The 27,198-nt window shown below is 36.3% G+C and overlaps 1 protein-coding gene and 1 non-coding gene across 8 annotated transcripts in view; one reads left to right on the forward strand and one right to left on the reverse strand.

Annotated features, from left to right (window-relative positions):
* The window catches only part of LAMA2 (laminin subunit alpha 2), a 608,480-nt gene that overhangs the window by 94,493 nt on the left and 486,789 nt on the right, over positions 1-27,198 (forward strand). The gene's annotated exons all lie outside the window — the stretch shown is intronic.
* Positions 22,338-22,494, reverse strand: LOC131740297 (U8 small nucleolar RNA). The gene has a single exon (XR_009330889.1). It is a non-coding gene; the product is annotated as a U8 small nucleolar RNA (small nucleolar RNA).

The following is a 27,198-nucleotide window of genomic DNA, read 5'->3' on the forward strand; positions in this document are numbered from 1 at the left end:
GGGGGACATTAACAGTGCATAGTCAGCAAGCATCAATGTACTTTATACATTGAAAATTGGGTTCAGAAAAAAAATTGGACTTCTCTGATTTTCCTTTGAACTCACGTCACGAGAAGAAAGCAGCAGCCTGGTTCATCTGCCAAGAGAAAGAGCATAAAAGACAACACGAAATGCCAGAAACTGGATTACTAGAGGAAATGAGTGCTAAGAAAATGTTAAAAAGGTTTCTTGAAAAGCAAAAATCGCTTGGGAGGTGAACTGATTCAAAGCATGCGTTAACTCGCCTCTTGCTAGAACAAACTGTATTACAAGGCTGTGCTCCAGCTTGTCTGATATACAGCACCTGTGGTCTCCATAGACAACAGACTCTCTACTTGAGAAGTATTGAGTTTAGTGCTCTTGCTGTAGAGAATGATGTACTGTCATAAAAGTGTTCAGATGAAATCTGGAAAAGCTAAAAAGACTTTAAAAACGTGGGTTTGACTTCCCCTTACAATTACGGTACTAACTTCTTAGAGTAATTTCATAAAACTTTTTTATGCTCAAGTGTCAAGTTCATAAAATCCTTGTCAAAATTACATAGCATATTTAAAATATTTTGGAATTATAACACTAGGCACAATTTAGAAGAAATTTATTACTCAGGATGAGCTAGGTTATGCTGCAAAGAAAAACAACCCCAAAATCTCAGTGGCTGTAAGCAACCAGCTTTTTTGTCGCTCACAATATATGTTCATTGTAGTCAACACAGGGCTCTACTAACCTTAGTCACTAATGGAGCAGTCATCGTCTCAGTGTGGCTGGTGGCCATGATGGAAGGGAAGAGATAGCTCTGGAGCAATTAAGTATTTAGCGCAGAAGTGACTCATATTACTTTTTCTCACAATGCATTGGCCAGAGTATTTGGCAAACAGCACTCAAGACTATCGCACACAGTTTTATATTTGCTTGAATAATTGTTTTATTTTATTTATTTATTTATTTATTTATTTATTTATTTATTTTTTTGCGGTACGCGGGCCTCTCAATGCTGTGGCCTCACCCCTTGCAGAGCACAGGCTCCGGACGCGCAGGCTCAGCGGCCATGGCTCACGGGCCCAGCTGCTCCGCGGCACGTGGGATCCTCCCGGACCGGGGCACGAACCTGCACCCCCTGCCTCAGCAGGCGGACCCCCAACCACTGCGCCACCAGGGAAGCCCAATAATTGTTTTATTAATGCTCATCTCTTCAACTTGGTAGGGAGCAACATAAGAGCAGGGAGTGTGATTGATTTTGTTCAGTTTCCTCCATTCAGTATCTTAAAACAGTGCCTGGCACGATGAGGGGCTCAAAAAATATTGAAGTGGAGGAAGACTTTTGTCTAGTCTAGCCCTTTGATAATAGATCATGCAAGATAATGTGCTCTTTCTTGTCATCAGAGTCTTCAGAAATGTGAGTTCTATGTAATATTATCCTCGAAGTAGATGTAAAATCACTATTGAAAATTATAGCCCTAAAGTTTCCCTTTAAAACAGGTACTGTTTAGAAGGAACTGAGGATAATTTTTTTAAATACCCACCTTTTCCCCGCAATAGCAGGAGACAGTTGAGATGGTGGCACATTTGACCTTGGGGAGTTTACTCTATTGGTTCATGCTAATCAAGATTATTCTGCTATAATAAACAACCCCTCAGTTTTGGTGGCTTAATACAACAAGGATTTTTCTTCTCTCTCACATTACTTGTCCAACTTGGATTACTAGGGAGGTAGAAAGAGGAGCTCTGCTCAAATAGCCACATTAGGACTGAAACTAGTGGGTGCTCCACTGTATGGACCATTGTGGGGCGCCTTGACTGATGTAGGGACACCTGGAGAATCCCATGCATCTCCTCCTTTCTTGGCCAGGATGACAAGCACCACTTACACCTGTAGGTCACTGGCCAGAACCCCATCACACGGCCTCACCTAATGCAAGGTATCTGAGTGACGTGGAAGAGCAGATGGGATGTTTGGAGGGCACCACTTTTTCTACCACAGATAATCTCAACAGAGGTAGTTAAAAAGTCTAAATATTTGTATGTAGAGGATCCCCTTTGGAACCATGGGGGTTTTATCCTGGATATGGAACCCCCTAGAAAGTAAACTCGTGTTGACACCATGGGGGATAGAGTAGCTCAGTCATGGCTTGCAAAAGCTATCAGTGTAACTGATATGATAAAATGATAGGAAGAGTATCAAATAGGAAATGGATTGGATTTTTAGTGCCATGTCTGGACCCAATAAATGTAGGATGTCACTGCTGTTATGGTACAAGACAATGAAAGGTCTGTCTGCTATTAGGAGAAACATTTTATGAATTGATGTCAACAGTCATTTCTGATATCATATATTAGAACAGTGTAAGGGAAAAAATGGTTCTTTTTACTTTTCTAGATTGCTGTCGTACACAGTAACATTTGTTGTACCTTTTAAAATATTTTGTTGGTTGTCCTGTAGATCCTTGGACTTCCTGCACTATAGCCCACTTGAAATGACACTTCACATATATGAATAACATGCCAGGTTCTAGATTTTCATATTGATTAAAGAGGTTCTCTTTGGTGTTTAATTTTCTTTTTAACCAAAAAAGTCCATTCTCATTTTTTTTTGAGGGACATTTCTCATGGAATAATGGGTCATATTAGGTTAAGTTTAGGAAACTTGTGTTTATCAAGCTGTCTACATATCTGTTAAAAGAATTTCACATCTATAAATAAATAAGCTTATTTTTCCATGGTGCCAGAGAGATAGTGAAACTTTTGTATAAAAATATTTCTACCAGCTGAAATATCATGATTGTTATTCTAATATTCCCTCCACAAATACTTAGTGAACTATGTGTGTGTTTTAGAACGTTAGGGTAGATATTTTATTTTTTTCTTCTTGAGAACTTCAATAACAACAAAAGTAGATTTGATTTTAATATGTATACCTTAAGATTTCTTTGGACCAGTACTAATAACATGAAAATAAATTTGGGATACCAGTCACTGAACAAATGTAGGATTGGACAAAAGATAGTATTTAGAAAGTCTTGGTTCGTATTCTTCCAGTTTCCCCAAACCAAGCTACATACTCTTTCCCATATTTCCCTATTTGGTGAAGGACATCCCACCCTTCCAGATGGCTGAGCAGAGCCTGGCTTCATCTTATTCTTTCTGCTCCTCATACTCACATGTAATTAAGTTTGTCCTGTAGTTTTTAGTCCTGAAATACTTCTTGATTCCCCTCCCTCTCCTCTATTGTTTCTCTGCCAGTGCAGGTCATGTTCAGTCTCCCTGCAGTGATCTTTCTGAAATCTACACCTAATATTATCATTCCCCTGATTAAAAGTCTTTGGTGGTTTCCCATCCATCAGGATAGAGTTCAAAGTCTTGAGAGTTGGAAATACTTCTTTTCAGGATCTCACCCTTGCCTGCCTTTCTGGCCTCAATTCTCATCACCTGTCTGTACACAATCTGAACCCAAGGCATTGAAAATGACTTCCAGTTCCTCCAGAATATCCTATCCTCTCTTGTTGCCTTTCCATTGTAAATGCTATTCTTACTGCCTTCAACACAAAAACACAATTCCCAGTTCCTCAACCTCTACTCATCTCTTAATTGGCAGTGACTCCTTCTGGAAGCCATCCTGTAATTCCTGGCCAGTTAGGCAGCTCACCCTCTTTGCTCTCACAGCACAGTCAAGCCCTCTAACGTAACATGTCACACATTATCAGAATTGTGGTTTTCCTTGCTTGTCTTCTTCACTGCTTTGTTCTTTGAGGATATTAACTGTGTTTTCTTTGTTTATTCATTTTTTATACTGAGAAAATTAAAAAACACAGAAAAAAGAAATACCCACAGTCCTGTCTCTTAGAAATAACAACTTTTGACATGTCGTGTTTTCTTTTTCTCACCAAAGAAATAAAATAAAATACAACTAACCTCTATCTCTACCCTAAATCCTACTCCTCTTCTGCCTGTCTTATAGGAAAGCACCATCATGGTTTTGTGGCCGTTTTCCTTTCCACTAAAATACTTTTACATATGTATTATATATACATAGTCAGTATTAACATTTGTATTTTTACAATTTTTAAATGGTTTTGTACATTCCATAAGATACTACTTGCAATTTTATTTCAATATTATGCCCATATGTATAGGCCTCAAAAACATAGTATTGGGCTTCCCTGGTGGCGCAGTGGTTGAGAGTCCGCCTGCCAATGCAGGGGACACGGGTTCGTGCCCCGGTCCGGGAAGATCCCACATGCCGCGGAGCGGCTGGGCCCGTGAGCCATGGCCGCTGAGCCTGCGCGTCCGGAGCCTGTGCTCCGCAACGGGAGAGGCCACAGCAGTGAGAGGCCCGCGTACCGCAAACAAACAAACAAAAACTATTGAGTGAATGTGTCAAGATGTAGAATGTTAAATAAGTTTTAGTTTTTGTCAATTTTATAAGTGAAAATGATATATCATTGTGGTCTTCATTAAATGATATATCATTGTGGTCTTCATTTACCTTTTTGATTAATAATGGATTAAGCTTTTTCCCATTGGTCCGTCAGATGCTGCTGACTCTGAATTTCCTGTAAATTCATGTCTTCCCCCACCAGAGAATGAAAAAGTGAATGTTCACAGGCTTGAGGAAGTGGGAGTATTCTATTATGCCTAGGCAGGCAGTGTGGGCAGTAAGCATTGTATTGTGAAAGAATGATAGAAGGAGGGGACAGTGAGGAAGATGGAAGAACACACTGCTGAGAAGCTTTGATTTTATCATATGTTGATGGAAATTTATTGATGGACTCTAACTAGAAGAGCAACAGCTTCAGAGCTGGTTTTTAAAAAATGAGCTTTGAAGGATGCTTTGGAGGTCAAGGCAGTAGGGAAGCAAGAAAAGAGCTTAGAAAAATATTGCGGTGGACCAGACAAGAAATGGTAATGGTCTGAAATGAGCACGGGGAGGGGAGAGAAATGGCTGCACTTGCCATTTATTTAGGAAATTGAATTTCCGGGATTTGGGTCAAGTACACAGGTAAGTATTTTGTGCACATAATACAAATATTAATTGTGACATCTACTTAATATGTACCACTGATAGTTATTCTTCCTTCATTAAACTGAAAATTAAACCCTATTAAAATCAAACCCTATTAAATATTGTCCTATGTTCATCATTTTATATCCAGTGCTAATACATAAAAAAGTGTACAGTGAATAAATATAATAGATACATGCACGACTACCTGAATTTTGCAGTGTGGTTATTCTTGCCAATTCCACTTTTTCCCTTCCTGTCTTTCAGTCCTTCTCGTTTCCCCGTGCCCCGATATGGCTATAACCACCACATCATTCTGTTTTGTTTTATTTGGTTTTCTGCTGTGATGCTGGGACAATTCAGAACTACTAGCAAATTCTCCTGTTTAGTCAGGCGTGGTCTCTTTCTGTTCATCAGCTGCTCACATTCTCACTGTGCTGTAGTCACTACGTATAACCGATTTGACTTAATGCCTCCTCAATTCCTGGAAGATGTTTGAAAACTTACTTCTCTCATTAAGGACCCATTCACATGTATTTAAACGTGAAGATCATTAGAAACAAGTATCTGGATGTGAAGTCCCTCTGCTACCTTCCGTTTCTCTAAACTTCTCATTTTCTCTGTTCAAAACATGCCTGTCTTGCAACTTTCTGGACACCTCTAAAGGAAAAATGCTGTGCCTACAAATTCTGCAGGATCAAATGACAAATCTCTCAGAGTAAAAACCATTTTTCTATGGAAGAAACAAAGTTTCTTTGTAGAGATGAAAAATTTAATGAAGTTTTTGCAATGGGAAAGAGAGCCGTTTCTCACGAATCTTACTGGGGTTTCTATCTGAATTTCTGTAATTTAATCTTGATAGTTTACATGGTGACAGACATGGTTTAGTTAAATTTTATTTGATTCCTTAATTTCCGGGGGTGGAGTACTTTGGGGGGTAGTTTTCAGGGGGCTGTGTTTGTATTAAAAAACAACATAAGTTTCCTATATGCACCTTGGGAATCACTTGACTGCATTGAATCGGGATGGAAAATAAAGATTCATGACTATTTCAAAGTTTACTAGAAACTATCATTTTCTTGCTCTTCTGTGTAGATCTTCTACAAATTAGTCAGTAGGTCTGAAATACATGATTTTTATTATGCATTCAAAGACTGTATCACTTTTTATTCATTTGATATAAATCATAATATAGTGCCTTGTAAGTACAGCTTTTAAAAAACTCTTGTTCATAGCCTGCCTCATTCTTTTTAGATTTATGTCCATGATGTTCATGGTCCTGAATGTGGAATGGGTCTCTCTGAAGGAAAGTGGGTCAGATGGTTGCTTGTGCAGATTGAGGAGAAACTGATAGCTTCCTGGGCTTTTTTGAAGGGTGCTGTTTTATAATACGATTAGTCAAGGTTTACAGTGCTGTTACCAGCCTGAACACTTCAAACCACTATGCAGTTCTAAACTGTTCGGTGCTTATGGCAAAATTCTGGTGTTTTGACGTTGGGGCAGGAGTAGACATTTTATTGGAAAATGACGCAAAAATAAAGACAAAAACATTGGATGATTGTGGGGAGGGGATTGACTTTAATAAGAAAGTTTGACTCAAGATCTAGAAGTGTCAACAAAATGGCACACAAAAACAAAGTAAAACTTCGGTTTGGAGCCCACTGGAGAATCTGACATTAATCCTCCAATATTTAAAAAATGTTTTATTATGGAAAATTTCAAACATAAAAAATAGAGAATAAGGAATAAAAAATTCCTCAAATACACATTAGTCACTTCAATAAGCACTACTCATCACCTAGTCTTTATTTTTTTTAACATCTTTATAGGAGTATAATTGATTTACAATGGTATTTTAGTTTCTGCTGTATAACAAAGTGAATCAGCTATACATATACATATATCCCCATATCTCGTCCCTCTTGTGTCTCCCTCCTACCGTCCCCTCCAGGGGGTCACAAAGCACCGAGCTGATCTCCCTGTGCTATGTGGCTGCTTGCCACTAGCTAGCTATTTTACATTTGGTAGTGTATATATGTCCATGCCACTCTCTCACTTCGTCCCAGCTTACCCTTCTAGTCTTTTTTAAAATCTGAAACCCTACTGACTATCCTCTTTCCTCACTGGATTCTTTTTTTTTTTTTTTTTTTTTTTTTTTTTGCGGTACACGGGCCTCTCACTGCTGTGGCTTCTCCTGCCGTGAAGCAAGGGCCCCGGACGCGCAGGCTCAGTGGCCATGGCTCACAGGTCCAGCCGCTCCGCGGCACGTGGGATCCTCCCAGACCGGGGCACAAACCCGTGTCCCCTGCATCGGCCGGCGGACTCTCAACCACTGCGCCACCAGGGAAGCCCCCTCACTGGATTCCTTTGAAGGAAATCCTGGATATCTTATCATATAATCTGTAATCTGCAAATGTGTAAGAATGCATCTCTAAAAGACAAAGATTATTTTTAAAAACATAATCCCAATATCATTATACACCGAAAAGTAAATAATAATTATGTTTTATCATCAAATAGTCAGTGATAATCTAACATTCCTTTTTAATATAATTGCTGGAATACTTATATAAAGAAAAGCTTTCCATCATTAACTATTTTTTTTAACCCCAGGTAGAGTTCACACAGGAAAACAGATTAAATACTTGATATTTTCCCTTTACTTCCAAGTTTTTGGAAAAATCAGCTCATTAATCACCTTTCATGGTGACTAGTTTGCTTTTTGTATCTTTAAAAAAAATTTTTTTTTGCAGTATAGTTGGTTTACAATGTTGTGTTAGTTTCAGGTGTACAGCAAAGTGAATCCATTATACGTATACATATATCCACTCTTTTTTAGATTCTTTTCCCATATAGGCCATTACAGAGTGTTAAGTAGAGTTCCCTGGGCTATACAGTAGGTCCTTATTAGTTATCTATATTTATATAGTAGTGGGTGTATGTCATTCCCAATCTTCCAGTTTATCCCTCCCTGCCCCTTACCCCTCGTAACCATGTTTGTTTTCTACATCTGTAACTCTATTTCTGTTGTGTAGATAAGTTCATTTGTACTTTTTTGGTAGATTCCACGTATCTTTTTGAACTCATGGATTTTGAACATATTTGATGTCCTTCAATTCATTGTAGTTATCTCTATCAATGCTTAAATTGCCCCATGTTTGTCTGGTGGGAGTGTTTTCAACTTGGCTTTTTTAGTCTTTACAGCTCAATTTTCTTTGCTATTTTCTGTGCTGTCTGGCATATGAAGATGTTGCAGGATTATCTTGCTTGTGTCTTACTGTTAGAAACAGTCCTTTCATGCAGAAACTCTGGTCCTTGTAGTGGGAAATGATATTTATAGGCCACATCTAGGCCTGCAGGGCAATTCACTGTTAATATGTCGGTAGTTTTTCGGTCTTGCAGTGGCTCATGTGGGAAATATGTAGTTTTTGATAGTGAAAATACATCATGAGCTCATGATGGTATGTCCATTTAGGATAATGGGGCTATGTTTAATTTTTTTATATGTTACATTGTATATATTTTCTCATCTACTGAAAGCTTTTATTCCTAATAATTTATTTGCCCTGTCAGGCTGTCTGTATATGTACTTTTAGAATAATACCAATATTAGCATATACAACATAGTTACTGAAATTATTTTAAAAGAATTCCTAGTCATTATTTTGTACTTCTGAAACATCCTACTAGGCATGTGCAGTCCCCTGCATCAGCAGGCGGACTCTCAACCACTGCACCACTAGGGAAGCCCCAAATTACCTTTCTTAAAAAAAATATTCACCTGAAAAAGTTTTTCTGTGGTTAAGCTACCAACTCTAATCACAGAATCACAGCTTCATTTGTTTTATGTGATTTTTTGCTTTAAGGCATTACAATTTTTTTTTTTTTTTTTGACTGCGTTGGGTCTTCGTTGCTGCGCATGCGCTTTCTCTAGTTGTGGTGAGCAGGGGCAACTCTTTGTTGTGGCATGAGGGCTTCTCCCTGCGGCGGCTTCTCTTGTCGCGGAGCACGTGCTCTAGGCACGCGGGCTTTGGTACCTGCGGCAGGTGGGCTCAGTAGTTGCGGTGCACAGGCTCTAGGGCTCAGGCTCAGTAGTTGTGGCACGTGGGCTTAGTTGCTCCATGGCATGTTGGATCTTCCCGGACTAAGGAATGAATCTGTGTCTCTTGCATTGGAAGGTGGATTCTTAACCACTGTGCCACCAGGGAAGTCCTGGCATTACAATTTTTAAAGTTTTGTGGTTTTTTCATAAAAATGTAAAACTTTTTCATAGTTCCAAAGTCAAATCTATGAAATAAAGGTATGTTCAGGGAAAACTAGACTCTGTTTATCCATCCTGTTTATTCTTTCCCTTATGTGTCACCATTTTCTTTAGTTTTGGATTATCTTTACATTTTGAGGGGAATGTCTCAAAATAGTTTATACAAAGAATCCACTTAAGGATATTTTTTCCAGTCTTTTGCTACTACAAGTAGACTGCAGGCAATTGTTTTGTGTGTGTCTCTTTTATATGTTTTTCACTATGTATTTAAATAGGTTCCTAAAAGTGTGATTACTCAGTCAAAGGGTGAACATGAATATAAATTAATTAGATATTGTCAAATTCCTCTCTGTGTGGGTATGACCATTTTCCAGTCTCAAGACCAGTATATGATAGTGTATTTTTCCCTGCAGATTATCTAACAAATCATGTGTCTAAACTTTATGTTCCAAAGCTTCTGAGGGTACCTCTGATGGTTAGAGAAGAGGAAAAAGGGAAAACTCAGTTTGAAGGGAACAGTCCTGGACTTGAAGTTAAAAGATCCAGGTTCAATTCCTGGCCTGTCAATGACTACGTTTTTTACTTTAGACGGGTTAGTTAACTTTTTTCATTTGTTCCATAGATCTGTGGTGAAGATTGCGTCAGCTGAAAAAAAAAATGCACAACTTGAGAGTTGTGAGTTAAGTTTTAATTGGGGCAAAATGAGGACTATAGCCCGGGGGGGTAGCATTTCACATAGCTCTGAGAAACAGCTCTAAATAGGCAGATGGGAAGGTCAGTATATATGTGATTTTTGTGAAAGGGGAGTACATGCAGTCAAGCACACATTTTTGCAGAAGGTTGCTGCTACTCTTGTGAAGATTACCGCTAGTCACGAGGAGCAGACGTCACCATGAAGGATTTTAGTGCTTTTCTAGGTTCAAGGAGATGCAAGAATTTGGCTTATAAAATCTTCTCCTGAATATATCTAACTATCTGAAGACCTGTTCTGCCAGTTTTTACCAGAGCATAGAGGGCCTCACTCCTGATCTCCACCCTGAACTCCTTTTAGGGGGTGTTGAAGGTCAGCAGCTGCAGTGGCTCATAGTTTACTCCTTTTAGAGGTAGATGGCAAGTTCCAGTTTGTACTTGACAATTGAATGAGGTGATATTATGAAATATATGATAGAATACCTTATCATAGTAGTTACTCAACATGCAATTTTCAAATGTAAAGCAATTGAGATTTTTTTTTTAACTATTTGGAAATTTCTAACAGTGTTTTGATGAGAACAGAAAAGGGGATATCTATTACTGACCAATGATTTTAGGATCACCACTATCCTAGATGTTATAATAGTCTCTAGTGCTCCCTCCAAAGGCCAAAGTCCATGTTGAACAATAATTGAAATAATAATAAATATGTATTACATTTAAAACATGCCAAACACTTTTCCTGAATTAAAAATTATATAATTATAATTATCACAAAAATCTGTAATATAGAGATTAACCCCATTTCACAGATAAGTAAACTGGGTAAGAAAGGCTTAGTGATTGCACAAGTTCATGTAGCTAACTATGGTTGAATCAACTTTTGAAATTGACAGTCTGCAAGTGTACATGCATGATTGTGTGTGTGTGTGTGTGTGTGTGTGTGTGTGTGTGTGTGTGTGTATTTGGATGTTTGGGTTTGAGGGAAGAAAAAGTTCAGTTCAACAAATCAAAACCAGTTCAGTGCCTTATAGATAGTATGACTGTATATCCTTGTTTGCCCAGGACCATGCCGGTTTACACTTTATATCCTGATACAACTGCTAGTAGCACCAACTTTCGTTCTTAGAAGTTACCCTACTTAGGAGTAAAAAGAGGCTATAACCCTGTAGGCAATTTGTGAAGTGGCTTAACGTTATAGTTGTTCAAAGAGTTTAGCGGAAGAATCTTCTCTCCTAAATTAAAGAAAGACCATTGAAAACAGCACCCTCCTGGTGGGTGTGGTCTGCTAACTTCTTTATAGTACCTGGGGGTTAATTCAGCCTGCAACTGTGATAAACATCCCCTTAGAGTTTAGGTCTCTAGTGGAGCTCAGTCTGAAGTTGTAGAGAAGAAAAAGAGCGCGCTGCTCTCCATGCTGGTCACCGATTCCTCACATTTTAACAGTTTATGTATTCCCAGGGCTTAGATTAGTGCTTGGCACAAACTGATCACTTAATGTTTATTGAATAAATGAATGACCCTTAATTGGTCTCTTGCTACTGTGATGGAAATAAAGTTAGCTTAACCAGAGTACTCACTTAAGTTGAATACTCACCTAAATATTTACATTCATATTAATTCGCCCTCTTTTTTCAGAGAAAAATGTCACCAACTTGAACTGGAAATGCCTTTTTCAAGTTATGTCACTATATTTGTTTTTTTAAAGGAAAATAAGGAACCAGGGTAACTCGATTGTCAGCCAAAGTCATAGTTTGTTTTTTTTAAAATTCATTTTATTCAAGTATAGTTGATTTACAATGTTGTGTTAATTTCTGCTGTGCAGCAGTTATTCAGTTATACATATATATATTCTTTTTCATTTTCTTTTCCATTATGGTTTATCACAGGATACTGAGCACAGTCCCCTGTGTTATGCAGTAGGACCTTGTTGTGTAGTCATAGCTTGGTTGTTTTTTGTTTGTTTGTTTTTTTGTGGTACGCTGGCCTCTCGCTGTTGTGGCCTCTCGCGTTGCGGAGCACAGGCTCCGGATGCGCAGGCCCAGCTGCCATGGGCCCAGCCGCTCCGCGGCATGTGGGATCTTCCCGGACCGGGGCACGAACCCGTGTCCCCTGCATCGGCAGGCAGACTCTCAACCACTGCGCCACCAGGGAAGCCCCATAGCTTGGTTTTATTTTGCTTATTTACTTTATAATTTTTATTTGTGCAAGTACTGCTCAACATTTGATCTGATAATCAGCACTTGAAACGTTAGTCTATTTAGAGAGTGCACCATGGTGGGACAAGTGAAGGAGTTTTAAAAGGGGGCATGACAATGCAAATTTAGTGGAAAAAAAATAAAGTGTCCACTTGTTAATGAAATAGACTTGCTAGTGCTAAACCAATGCACAGGCTATGAAAATGTGATCCTGGGCAAGTAACATTTTATTTTCTCCATCAGATGAATTTTTCGATAAAAAGATAAACACATTAGGTTTGGACAAATGTTTTACTAAAGGAGTTTTAGGTATTAAACAAAACCTGCTAGGCCAGCCTAAGACTAAGGCACTAGAATAATGTACATTACATATGCTACCATGGGCATAAGAAGGGATCAGGAGGCATGGAGCCCAATACTGTGTAAGCATTGCCTGGACAATTAAATAGTGATTGGCATTCTCATAAGTTCTCAGAATTTAGAATAAATTAGAAATATTTTTTTCTTTAAGTCTTTGAAATCATAGGACTAAGAGAAATTTGGTTCTCCACATTTATTTTCTATGTTGATGGAGATTTTCATCTGAGTTGAGCCAAATAAATTAAAACTGAAGCATTTGATTTAGAAAACTGAGAAATTTCTTCATGCTAAAGTTGTTCGTTTATCAAGTGTATTAGATTCACTTCAAATTAATATGATATGGAATAAAAATGAAATTATTCTTTCGTAGTCAATTAAATGAAAAACAGGACAAAATTGTTCTATAAAGTAATATTGAGTTTCTAGAAGTGAAAGGATTGTCTTCACAAAAACATTTTATAAAGAATGGCAGTGGTGGTGATGTGTGGATGTAGGTTGCTTAAAAATAATGATTATCTAGAAGATATTATGACTGTGAGTCTGGCTTCTTGAATTTTGTAATACTTAGTTAAACAAGTTTGTTGATACTTTATATATATATATATATTTTTTTTTAAAAAAATTACTGAAATAGGGCTCCATCCTTCAAAATTTTAACAACTGAATTGTAGTAAAGCATATACATGTGAAACATTTGTTCTAAAATTTAAAAACTGTAAAAATTAAATATAAATTATGAGGATGAAGTAATGCAGAGAAGAATCATGTGAACTTAATTTCTTTTGAGTGAGTGAAATCATGCAAGGTGCTCATATATGCTCAGTTTATAAAACATCAGTTTACAAAATAGCATTCAAATAGCCTGCATGGGCTGTGTAAGAATAGACCTTTGAATTTGTATTGAAATTCTTGATGTACCTTTTCTAGCTGGCTACTAGAAAGCAAGACATTTTCCTCTCATGCCTCAGCTACTCTGCCTATTAAATCTCTGCCTCACAGAGTTGTCCTAAGAATTACAGATAATACATACAAGGACCTGGCACATAATAAGAGCTTATAAAATGTAACTTACTATTTTTCACTTCACATCAAACTTCATTGATATTTATAAAAGCCATTTTTCTAGATAATTTGCTGAATAGAACTAAGAGTAGTTATAAATGTTTATTATTTTTAAATGCTTTCTATTTATTATGGCCACTGCTGAAATAGTACTAAACTCAAAGCTCTAGCACAAGCCAGGATACCTCATATAGCTTTGTTTCAGAGAAGTGTTTATCAGGCTTCCGCAGCACACAATATTTAGTTAGCTTTTTTTGTTTTTCAGCTCTTACTCGGCCTGTGCTTTTCAGAAAAAATATTATTCTCTTTTGTATTTCCTATTGGTTCCCTGAAGGGTGTAATTATTCTAATTATTGATTATAGTTTAATTGGGGACTATTTTATTGTAATTCATAGGAATAAAACAACAACAAATGAGATGCAAGTGAAACATCTCAGAAATGTGTATCTAACAAAGAAAACATATATTTTCAAATATGAACATGCATTTAGAGCCTGGCTGGCTGCCCGAGCTCCTAATAAGTTGTTCTGTGCTTCAACTTCCTATTATAATAGATCCTGCTAATGGAAGCTCTGGGTCCACAGCTAGAGGTAATAACACCCAATAGAGTTTTGTGTCTGGGAAGAAGTGGACTTCTTTGTGATTGAGCTTATTAAATATTTATTGGTTTGCCTTAAGCCAAGTACATGGTAAAAGACTAGTTTGTATTTTTGTTTTGTTTTCAAGCAGGCCACCGTGACTCTTGTTTATCTTGCCTTAATCAGAGAGTTCCTTGTTGAAAGCTTTAATCTGAAATACTTTCATTGTGTGTTTTTTTGTTACCTAAAACAAATGAGCTAAATTAGTGTTTAATTGAGCTGTGAGGACTTGTCAGTAAATAAATCACACAATATTGTATATTTCTATATATGCATAAAGAGGATATTTTAATCAGCATGGGTTCCTGTGTTTAAAGGTTGAAAGAACTAGTCTACAGATCTAAGAATGTAGGTATTAAAAACGCTTTTTAATCATTATAAAGGGGACAATTTCAATGTTATTTCTTTAATGTTGGGTAGAAGATTGTGGTTCAACCAGTTTAAACAAGTATAAATATAGAGATGATCATTTAAGTTGAATTTTCGTTCAAAGAATAAATTCTTGGGATTTGGGGTATTGTACAATCTGTCCCATACAAAGGGAAAAATCACCTTCTTGTGATTTGTGTTTATTTTTTTTCCTGAGAGCAGCATCCTGCTGGGAAGCTTACTTTATTCTCCTAGGTTTGCTTCCTTCTACTTTTTTTTTCCCCTAACAATGATAACTGGTTTACAAGCAGAAATTTGTATCAATTGACATAGTCCTTTTTCCTTCTGCTGTCCTGAAATATGAAGCACTCTATAAACTAGTGATCCCCAAAATGTAAATGGATGAAAATGCTACAATCTATTATGGAAGCAAAAATATCTTCATATTTGCTTTACAAATTTTTCAAAGTAAAATACAGTCATGTTTATATAATCACATAAAAATTCATTTTAGAATTCTTCACAATAAGTTGAAGAAGGTAAAGCAATCTCCTTCTCATATTAAATAGTGAAGCAAAAAGCACGATTTAAAAAAAAATCTTCCTGTTTTGTTAGGATACAAAAGTCTGTGACAGTTGCTGACTTCTTTAAGAAACCCTTCAGGAGAAACTTATGGTTGGCTATGAAATCTATTTTAAGATAAAATAAAATGATACTGGAATTACATACCTAATTCATTGGTGAAATATTTGAGCAAACTCACCATTTGAGTTTTAATTTTCAAAGTATTTCCTGTGTGCTCTTGACATCTGTACATCTGTTTAATTTCCAGCGAAAGCAAAACCCTGGAATTAGGCTCATTTGAGTATTAACTTGAGAAATGCATTCATGGTCTAGTAATTTTCTTTTATGTCCACATTATTTTAAATCACAGCATGAGTTTGCCACTGTATTCTATGGCCAGAGCACGTTTATTGTGAATTATTTAACCCTTTTTATATTATAGCATATAGTATAGAATAATTGACATAACCAGTTGTTTAAAAATTTTAATGCAGTGATAGAGCCTTGGCATTTATAGATTTACCCTATACAGTTACAACTCTTTCAGTTTCAGATATTTGTGAGAAATCTCCAAGGTGTGTAATACACTTTGAAATTTTTAAGGACAGTAATTTTTGCTCTGACTTCAGTTATTGGCAGCCAGTAAGTGAGTCCAGCTGACTACACAGGTTTACCAACATTGCAGTGTGGTTGTCAGTTAATTAACACCTTATATTAACTTTTAAAAAGTAATAAAATCTTTGTTTCATAGCAGGAAGTGGTACCTAAAAAGAAGCTCAACTTCTAGTCATTTAAATTTTTTATGTATTATGAGATTTGTGATCCCAAGATATATCGCTCAAGAATGTTATGGTTTTACTGAAGTTAGAGACATTTCTTGTTCTGTGATCAGATTATTTCAGGGTGTAGCCTGAAATAATGGGATGTAGCCCTCCATTAAATGAGAAATGTTGCAAATTAGAAATAGTTTGCAACTCTAAGGCATTCAAATAATTATCATCTTTAGTAAAAATCTTTTTGTTTTTCTTTTTTGCAGTTTAGGGTATCTGGATATGAGACCCAGGAATTGTCACTTAAGGTGAACTACACACACACACACACACACACACACATATCATGCTTTCACATTTAAATTTAAATAACATGTCTATATTCTACAGTATCCAATTACATTTATGTTTAGTGAAGAGTAGGAAGAGTGTAATTCCTGTCTAGCTAGGTTAGGGTAGGAAGAAACCAATTGTATATTTTGTGCATTAACATTTCAGTGTTTCCACATGGCTTTTGTCCTTTTTGTCTTCACTGTTTGTTGACAGTTTTGTTGTAGATACTTCCTGTGCATCACCTCATCGAATCTACTGCTGTGAAGAGAAAACTATAACTAAAGTTGGGACAATGTCAAAGTAAGGTCCAATTCTCAGTTATGTACAAGGCTGTCCAAAAGGAGAATGGAAATTTCATTTAAGATAGCAGAATGTTTTGTTTTAAATAAAAATATTTTGGGTTTCATATGCCAGATACATCGCTGGTACTACTTAATTTCTCTACCTGTCAATGAGAACCATCCCTGAGATACACTGCAAAATCTTTCTGCGAATGAAATCACTGAACCCCAGCAGTGAGTGCCATGGATTATTTATTTTAAATGACAACAGCCACATTTTTATGCACATATATCGATCATTCCAAAAACATCCTGACTGGAAAGCTGAAGAGAAAATGAAAAAGTACTCTCTTTTTCGTATGAAAACATTACTAGCAGCAGAAACTGCAAAATGATCCACCAAGAGTTTAGATATAATGTAGATGGAGCCTGACTTAACAATGAGTGAACAGTTACTTCTCACAAATTTCAGTAACATTGTCTTGACAGTGGTTCTGGGTGCCTTCGTGTTGCTAGGCAACTCAAAAGGGGATGGGAACTTTACCCTCAAATATGTTTATATGTTAGATTTTATACATATTATATTGAGAATATGTTACACACATCATTACAGGCTAGTTGTACATTTCTGTTCTCTTTTGTGTGAGCTTTTCAGCATATACATGAAAGACACTCTTACCTGCATCCTTGCTCCCTCCTTTTTTTTGAAAATTAACATAGCCCTCATATACACATTGTTATGGTTGACTCTTCTGGCTACATTAAAGAAAATATGTAGCTTTTTTGATTCAGAAATAATAGCTTTTTAAAAAACATAAACTTTACAATGTGTGTGTGTGTTCGTGCGGGGGCTGAGAGGCAGTGTTTTTTAAACAAGAAATCTATGAAAGAAAGTAGTGTCTTTGTTCCACATGTTCCTCTCAGTTAATTACTATGATTAATAGACTCAGAGAAAAATTAATAGAAAGTTTAAATCCAGTGAGATATTAAAGGTCCAAACTGTGGCTATTTTAATTAAAGACTAATCAGCTTGGGCTTTTTGAGCAATACTCTGTGGTGTTTAATAAACTGGTAGCCTAATTTCAAGTGGGAGTATTATATTTGAGAACTGGAGTGGTTTTGTGAATCAAATTTTAAGAGTTAATGCTATGTCAATGCTAAGAACCAGAGAATTCGGTATTTATGACAGAAGAGCTTTAAGGAATGGTGCATAATGGATTGTGACAGCTGAAACTGCTGAAAATTGATGGTCCAAATCAAAAGGATAGATTAAGAATCTCTGTCGTATGATTACACACCTGTAACTGTGAGAAGGACAGGTGAGAAAAGCAAGGAATACCAAGGATTTTTATTGCAAGGAAGACTCCCAGGATTTGGGGTATCCGTTATCTTATTAGTTTACTCAGTTTCCAACTAGCTGAATGGTCCAAATTTGTGAATGAAGATGTTTTTAGTGTATCACACCAAGGTTATGGAACCATTCCAGGACAGTAGGCCAGAGTTTATAATACCTATGCTAAAGGAATACTAAAGGGATGGAATCTGATCTATTTCAGAGTTTGATCCTTATGGTCGTTTGAATCAGTATTTAGCTGAGTACTTTTTGTTTATTTATTTGTACTGTTACCATTTGATCGAACCTATGTAGTTTTATCTTTGAAACTGAAGAATAAATTGGATGTAAGTTCCACTGTATATTTTACCAAGTTTACTTTTAAAAATAACACTTATTATACAAATCCTGATCACATATCTAATACAGTCTTCTACCCCATAGAAGTTTAGAGATAGTTAAAAAGTATCCTCATGGGTATAGTTTTATGGGCAGAGAAAATAAAGAACATGTAAAAGTTTATCACATTGAATTATATATAGTCAATAGAAATTATTTTCTGAGTGAAAATTCTCATAGATATTATGTCAGATAATATATGTATTTAACATAATTCTATTATACTTAGCATAATACTGTATTTACCTGGATAGTTAAGGAAGATTTCTGTAGGATGAAGTTGAGAGGGTTGATAAGAACCTGATATTTGATAGAGAAATCCCATGATTCGTTAGATTTGTGACTCATCAATGACATATTCAATTACTTAATATTTGTGAATTTCAGAATTTATTGTAAATTTTATGATTTAGCATATCTTTGTTATTTCATAATTTAAATCTGATTATCTTATAGATGAATTTCTGGGTTCTATCTATGTTTTTTATGCTACTTTCATTTTAATTTTCAAAAATTGAATTCAGATATCATTTTCCTTATTATATGCTATCAAACAACCCACTTGACTGGTTTTTCTTTTCTTGATTAGTAAATTTTTATGTTAGTTATTACCAGTTTTTACATAAAAATACATTTATATGGCTTAATTTCTCTTAGTTATATTGACCAAAATAAGAGTATAATTAGTAGACTTGGTGTATACTGGGTTTCTTTTTGTATAGATGGCTAAATAAATATTGAACTTTTTTTTTTTTTTTACTATTTTTCTTTATGTTTTCCTTTCTAAATCAATTTTTATTTGTTCATTTATTTTTCTTCCTTTATATTGAGATTTAATTGATATATAGCACTGTATAATTTTAAGGTGTACAGCATAATAATTTAACTCACATACATCATGAAATGATTATAACAATAAATTTAGTGAACATCCATCATCTCATATAAGTACAAAATTAAATAAATAGAAAAAAATTTTTTTGTGTGTGATGAGAGCTATTAGGATTTATTCTCATAACAACTTTTGTGTTTAACATACAGCAGTGTTAATTATATTTATCACGTTGTTTACATTCCTAGTACTTATGTATCTTATAACTGAAAGTTTTAGCACCTTTGATGGCCTTCATCCAGTTCCACCACCCACTTTTTTGTTTTGTTTTTTTTTTTTTTTACTATTTTTAGATTTTTGACATGTATATAGTCAAACCTTACTCTCTTATTACTTCCCTTTTATTCATTTTATTAATTTGTGTATGAATTTAATATTTGCTAATACGTAATTTAAAAGTGAACAAAACAGATAAGGGCTTTTGTCCTTATGGAGCTTATAAGTCTAATGCAGGAGATAGCCAGTAAGTAATTAAACAATATAACTATATATACAGTTAGTTCTAAGAAGGAAATAAACAAGACAATGTAATAGAAAGTCATTGTATCAAGTTATTTTAGATGAAATGGCCAGAGAAGACTATATGTGGAGGTGACATTGCAATTGAGAGAAGAAGTATGAGAAAGAGGCTGGCAAGTCAAGAGTTGGGGAGATTAGCTCATAAGGCAGAATGATGCAAAAGTGGATAGGCATAATAGTAAGAAAGGGTTTGATGGGCTCAAGAAATGGCCAGTGTGTCTAGGGTAAAGTAAGGGAGGGGAGGAATAATATGAGTCAAGGTTGGAACTGTAGGTACAAGCTGGCTATTCAAGAGTTCATACCTGTGATAAGATGTTCAAATTTTCCAGTGCATTTTAAGTAAAAGATTGAAGCAGCTTTCTTAAAAGAGAAATAGAGTTGAGGGGGTTTGTAATGCAGTGATTTTAATGATGGATCATAGAATCATTAAGCTAGGGAGGAGGGAATGATGGCAGGAAAGGGAGGATGGATAAGAGAAAGGACCATGACTTGTTGTAATGGGGTACAAGAGTGAGTGAGCTGAAAGGATGAGGTGGTGTGGTGAATGCCAGGTCTAGGGAAGAGCCCTGAGGGTGAGTACTGGAGATGGAGAGGCATAAAAGAGGTTGATGAGGAAGTCAAGGACCTGAACACTGGGTGAGTCACATGTGTAGATTTTGCAGTTACACAAGGAGAGGTGGGAAGGAAGATGAACCAGAAACCATGTCTGTAAAATGCCTGGAAGGTGGTTTTATGAAGGCAGTGGGGGATGTAGTAGGTGGTATAGCTTGATGGTAGAAGCTTCACATAAGCTGAGATTTCTGGTGGGAAAGAGAAAACTGGTTTGGTAGTACCAGCAAAGAGGAGCAAGGTGGACATGTAAACTACTGCTACGTCTTGAAACATTTTAGAAAAATAAGTTTCCAAATCAGAGGTACAATGATGGTGGTTATTTTCAGTCAAATACAGTCATGTCTCAATGCTCACTGATTTACACCCATATGTATTTCTGAACAATTTAGCAAGGATGTATTTCTGTGAGAGCAGGGACCATGTTTGTTTTGTGGACTGTTGAATCATCGGAGCCTAACATATTGTCCTCTTAGTAAATACAGTTTGACTGAAATTAATTGACTAAATTGTAAACTGAGTTTCTTGTTTTTCTTACTTTGATTTTAATTTGCAAATTAAGAGCAATGTACTTTTCTTCTTTTCTGGCTTTATTTCTAATTCTTTTTCTTATATTCTATTATAGTATATAATATTTTGACATGTTCTAATTATTGTCAAATTATAAACACAATTAATATCTTTTTGATGCTTCATAATATTTATTATATGGAATTTAACATATTTCCCACTAAATTCACTTCAGGACATATTTATAGTTAGTGCTTGTTGACACAGTTTTACCCTGGTTTCAATTTATGTGATCCAGATTTTCAAGTGAAACCTTAAGGAATTATCAGATTCCTCAGTAACATTCAAAACTTCTATAAAATATCTGCTGAGTTGTCAGAAATTTATTTTGGAAAGAAAAAATATACTGGAAAGAAAATTCTACTTTAATGTGTATTATTTTGGATAAAAACTTCTATAAGTTATGATTTACTGTCCTTTTTGTGTAAAAATGCAAAGGTTTCTTTCCCAGAGTTTATTCTGTGTTTATGTTGGCCGCTGAGGTTAGGTTTGTGTAAGGCAGTGAGTTTAAGTTCTCCCTCATTTTTCTCTCCATCTCCCCTTCCTTCTTTCTTTGTTTTCTTCCTTCTTCATTAATATTTATAGATAACACGCCTCACATTTTTCTTGTAAGAGGAGGGGATAAAGATTGCTCCATTCTTAGCCCACTCAAATATCTCAGCCTTGAAATTAAAAAAAAACGATTTACTAACGTTATCTATTGTGGTTGTTTTTTTTTTTTAAATGGCCATAACAGCAGCATTTCCTGTCAGGCCTGAATTTTTTTTTAAATTAATTTTTGACTGCATTGGGTCTTTGTTGCTGCGCCAGGGTTTCTCTAGTTGTGGCGAGTAGGGGCTATTCTTTCATTGCGGTGATCAGGCTTCTCATTGCAGTGGCCTTTCTTGTTGCAGAGCGTGGGCTCTAGGTGCGTGGGTTTCAGTAGTTGCAGCCCATGGGCTAAGTAGTTGTGGCTCGTGGACTCTAGAGTGCAAGCTCAGTAGTTGTGGTACATGGGCTTAGTTGCTCCACGGCATGTGGGATCTTCCCGGACCAGGGCTTGAACCTGTGTCCCCTGCATTGGCAGGCAGATTCTTAACCACTGTGCCACCAGGGAAGCCCTATTGTGCTTTATATAATAAGATAATATAAAGAAAACTTGCTTTTTTAGCATTTTATTTTTAATTTTTAAAATTAATTTTTATTGCCTTTACAAAGGTATGTTAGTTTCTTGCTGTACAGCAAAGTGAATCAGTCATAAGTATACATATATCCACTATTTTTTAGATTTCCTTTCCATTTAGGTCACCACAGAGCATTGAGTAGAGTTCCCTATGCTATACAGCAGGTTCTCATTAGTTATCTATTTTATACACAGTAGTGTATATATGTCAGTCTCAATCTCCCAATTCATCCCATCGCCCCCTTCACCTCCCCTTGGTAACCGTAAGTTTGTTCTCTACATCTGTGACTCAGTTTCTGCTTTGCAAATAAGTTCATCTGTACCATTTTTCTAGATTCCACATATAAGCGATATTGTACGATATTTGTTCTTCTCTTTCTGACTTCCTTCACTCTGTATCTGCCCTCCAAAAGGAGGAACAGGTGAGGATTATCCTACCTGATGATTTCTTTTAGCATTTTATTTTATGTTATTTATTTATTTATTTATTTATTTGGCTGCACCAAGTCTTTTTTTTTTTTTAACATCTTTATTGGAGTATAATTGCTTTACAATGCTGTGTTAGTTTCTGCTTTATAACAAAGTGAATCAGTTAAACATATACATATGTTCCCATATCTCTTCTCTCTTGTGTCTGCCTCCCTCCCACCCTCCCTATCCCACCCCTCTAGGTGGTCACAAAGCACCGAGCTGATCTCCCTGTGCTAGGCAGCTGCTTCCCACTAGCTATCTATTTTACGTTTGGTAGTGTATATATGTCCATGCCACTCTCTCACTTTGTCACAGCTTACCCTTCCCCCTCCCCATATCCTCAAGTCCATTCTCTAGTAGGTCTGTGTCTTTATTCCCGTCTTACCCCTAGGTTCTTCATGACATTTTCTTTTTCTTAGATTCCATATATATGTGTTAGCATACGGTATTCGTCTTTCTCTTTCTGACTTGCTTCACTCTATATGACAGACTCTAGGTCCATCCACCTCACTACAAATAACTCAATTTAGTTTCTTTTTATGGCTGAGTACTATTCCATTGTATAGTATTATAGAATAGTATACTATTAGTATAGTATACTATTAGTATAGTATACTAATAGTATACTATTCCATTGTATATTATATAGGCTGACTGTATATATGTGCCACATCTTCTTTATCCATTCATCTGTTGATGGACACTTAGGTTGCTTCCATGTCCTGGCTATTTAGCATTTTAATACTGGTATTTTACTAAATTTTTGAGTAATTGATAACTTGTCGACTTCTCATTACTTTAAAATATTTCCAATAACTTAATAGTAGTTGTACAATTTAAATTAATTCCAGTTCCTATGCTAAATACACAGAGACTAATAAATTGTTGTTGAAGGAATAGTTACAATAGTTTCATTCTAGAAAAGTTTTCCAATTATTCTATAGCTCTGTAGATTGACCCAAAGATGCCTTAACTCAAGGGAAAGAATATATGTATATTATATATAATTGTATATATATATATATAATTTTTGTGTTTCTGTCCCTTTTTATATTTATTTATCTACCTATTAGCTCCATATTTCTAGTTTTTGTTAGGGGAGATCCTATTTTCAGGTGTTTCCTATTCTTATGCTTTTTCTTGAGAACTATCTGTTTGAGATTTATTGTATTTTTAAAGAAAAGATATGTAAGTGTGATATAATTATTCGTATGTTTTGGTAGAAAAAACAATAAGAACCTAAGATTGAAAAGTACCCATCAGTGTCTCTGATGGCAAAGCCTAATGTTAGGCATTTATCATAAATGCCTAACGATCAGTATTTAATCAGTCTATAATTAAATATATAATATTGGCGGCAGATATCACAGGCCAGGTAAGAACCAGCTTGTGTTTAAAATGTGATCTTCGATTATTGAAACCCAGAGACATGTCATTTGTGGTTATGATCATATATAGGAAATTGTATTGTTCTCTGCATAACACTTTTGTAGAATTTTAATGTGAAATTTTAAAGTGCTTTTTGCTAAGAGTTTAGTGTCTTTTTACTACTTGTGTTAACAGATTTCTTTTAGGAAGAAATGGGTGATAATCTTATTTTGTTTTAGCTGCCTTAAACATACTTGTTTCGATAATAGCAGCTGGGCACTAGTCATCGTGACCTCTCATTTCTTCCTCTGTATTCCTGATCTTGATGAAGAGCCCCATTCACCCATTACCCACACCACAAGCCATACCGTGGAGCCCGCTTTTACAGTTGCCATCCACTCAGCCACCAAGTGCTGTGGGTGTTGCCTCTGACCTCTTTCTAAAAGCCTGCTTCTTTCCAGTCCTACAGCCATTACCTTCATTCAAAATCTAAATATTTCTTCCTTTGATTTCTGAACAACCTCTTAAGTTAGTCATCTGCCACCCTCTCTTCCTTCTCCCATTCTCACATCTCTGTTGCTTAATATTCTCCTAAGGATGCCATGGTCTCCAATTAAAAGTTTATATTGGAACTTTTAATAAGACAGGCATCTCCTTTATAATCTGGTCCCTGTTCATCAGCCCAACCTAATCTTTGACATGCCTCACGTTGACACGCTGCGCCCTTGTCATGCTGAGTGCTTTGTGGTTATTGCACAGTGAACTTGCATACACTTTCTCAGAGGCTGCCCCTTCTCCTAAACTTCCTATTATTTGCTTGGGCAACGTGTCCTCACCTTTTAAGAATTTCCTCAAATTATCCCCTGATGTCCTAATCTTTTAACAGTCACCACTCTGGGCTACAGAGGTCTTTGTATTTATGTTATTTATCACATGATGTTGCCACTGAAGGTTTGTGGCTGTTTCCCATCATGGGCTTAGGTAGCTCTGTAGAGAGCTCAGGGGAAGCAATCTTGGAAGGGGGCCAAGCAGACTTGTCTCTAAGATGCAGTGGCAGCGCAGTGTTATACTTAGATTGTATTGATTTGAGATGGTTTTAGGGAAGCTCAGAGAGATTACCAAGGAAAGGCGAAGTATGAGGGATGCTAAGCAACTCTTGGCTCCACTGCTGCAGTTTCCTCCACAATGGAGTCAACTCCTGGAAAACAGGGGTTGTGTGTGTGATCTGTGTGTCCCCTGAGCACCACGTGGCGTTTGGCAAACAGATTGTCTGCTGGTACATAGTAGGTTCTTAAATGTTAAGTGATTTGGGAATCCTAGATGCTATTCATGGAACCGTATTAAATTGCTTTCAAAAAGTAATTTCTCTGTAGCACTGGAAGCTATTTAAAATACATCCTTTTTTCCAAATGAAATGTCTGATCCATGCTATTTGATTAAGATATGTGGGCTCAAACAGGATTACCAAAGTTTTGCCACGTGTATGTAAATCACACACAGATAACTAGTCTAATATCCTATTCACTAAGGGAGATTTAGTGAAAGGAATTGCTTTGGCCTGTGCTTTTCTGATGGAGGAATACATCAGAAATATTAACAGCCAGCTTTCCCCATTTTAGGCTGCCATTTTTTCTTAAGAGCTGCTACACATCAAGTATACCCAAATTGCCTTTCTGAAATACGGGAACACAAGTGTACTGTCAGTAAAATGGTCTGTGTTGATTAGTTTGTCTTTGGGGTACAGTTGACTCATCAGGTGATGGAGATGCTGCTGGCATTTCATGCAACCTGCCGTGGTGTGCTGGCTTTATTGGCTTCCTAGCAGTGACACTGACACAAATTGTCAGATTTTATGGGCAGTTTTAAACCTAATGAAATACATCCTCAAGAAACTTCCCTCACCATTTTAGTAGCTGTACAGTTTGAAAGAAAAGAACCAAGGTACACAACACATGATAGTTCAGGACTGAAATAATGGAAGATGGTGACAACATGCTTATTTTGTTCTTGCACATGGTGTCATTACCTGCACTATGGGATACTGATGCTGTCTCAGAGGCTGGCATTAATCTTTGTGCCAAAGCTTGCAGAAACCCTGCATGCATTCACTGATGCAAGTGTTGCTGTCCATCTTTTTGATCTTAAGATTACTCCTTTGGGATATAAGGTAATATAAGGCTGCCAAACTTTAAAAAAAGAATTCAGTTAGTGAAGGTAAGAGATGCTCATTTTCTTCCAGTGCTGAAAATTAACTACAAAGAATTTACATCCATCATCCTATTTCATCCTAACACTAGGAGAGTGGAAATATAGTCCTATTATACCAATGAGAACTAAAAGCTTTGCTCGTATTTGGTCCCAGGTCTACAAGAATCCAAAGATGTAGCTTTAATTAGTACTGTATAGAGTCTCCTAACAAAGTAGTTGTTTTACTAAAGTCTTGCTGTTTGTTCAATCTAGACTCAAAAACATTCTATCTCCACATGTAAAGGAATGCTGAGAAAAATATGCATTCAAAGATAGCTTATCTTTTCATTTTTTCTACCTCTTAAAATATTCCCTAAATAGTGATAGAGTCAAGATCTGTATATTGCCAGGACCTTTGGCAGGGAAAGATGACTTTTTGGATAGAATCACTTGTAGGAATTTTCCAAATTATTCACACAGAATCAACTTAATCTGGAAAACATTGTAGGGACCACAAATACATATTGTACCCAGGATGTAGAGTGCTTACTGCAGTGTGGTCTGTGATTTTTTTTTTTTTTTTTTTTGGTATGCATAACCCAAAGACCTAGGTAGAAATGGCTGATTTTAGCACTTCCGCTAGAAAACAGTTTCCTACAAGAGAATATATTCATATTAAACCTACCAGTATCTCTACCAACTACAATTAATTAAGAAAGACATGCCGTTGAAATCTCACCTGGTGGTGATGAGGAAACAGTCCTCTCCACTGGGTGTCTTTGGAGAGTATAGAAGTTAACTCTTTAGTAAAATACTCATTTAGTATAAAAATTGCCTATAAAATACTTGAGCCAATGTAGAAATAAGTTAATTATCTTCCCAGCCAGACCACAATCGCTCAACTATTAGGAATTCTCTCTCTTTTTGCTTCCAAGGACTTTGGAGTTATGGCTGAAATTTTTAAAAAATACTAAAACGGGAATTTATTTATTTGTTTGTTTTTTTTTTGTGGTACGTGGGCCTCTCACTGTTGTGGCCTCTCCCGCTGCAGAGCACAGGCTCCGGATGCGCAGGCTCAGCGGCCATGGCTCACGGGCCCAGCCGCTCCACGGCATGTGGGATC

Source organism: Kogia breviceps, chromosome 13 (genome assembly GCF_026419965.1).
Source record: "Kogia breviceps isolate mKogBre1 chromosome 13, mKogBre1 haplotype 1, whole genome shotgun sequence".
Lineage (NCBI taxonomy): Eukaryota > Metazoa > Chordata > Mammalia > Artiodactyla > Physeteridae > Kogia > Kogia breviceps.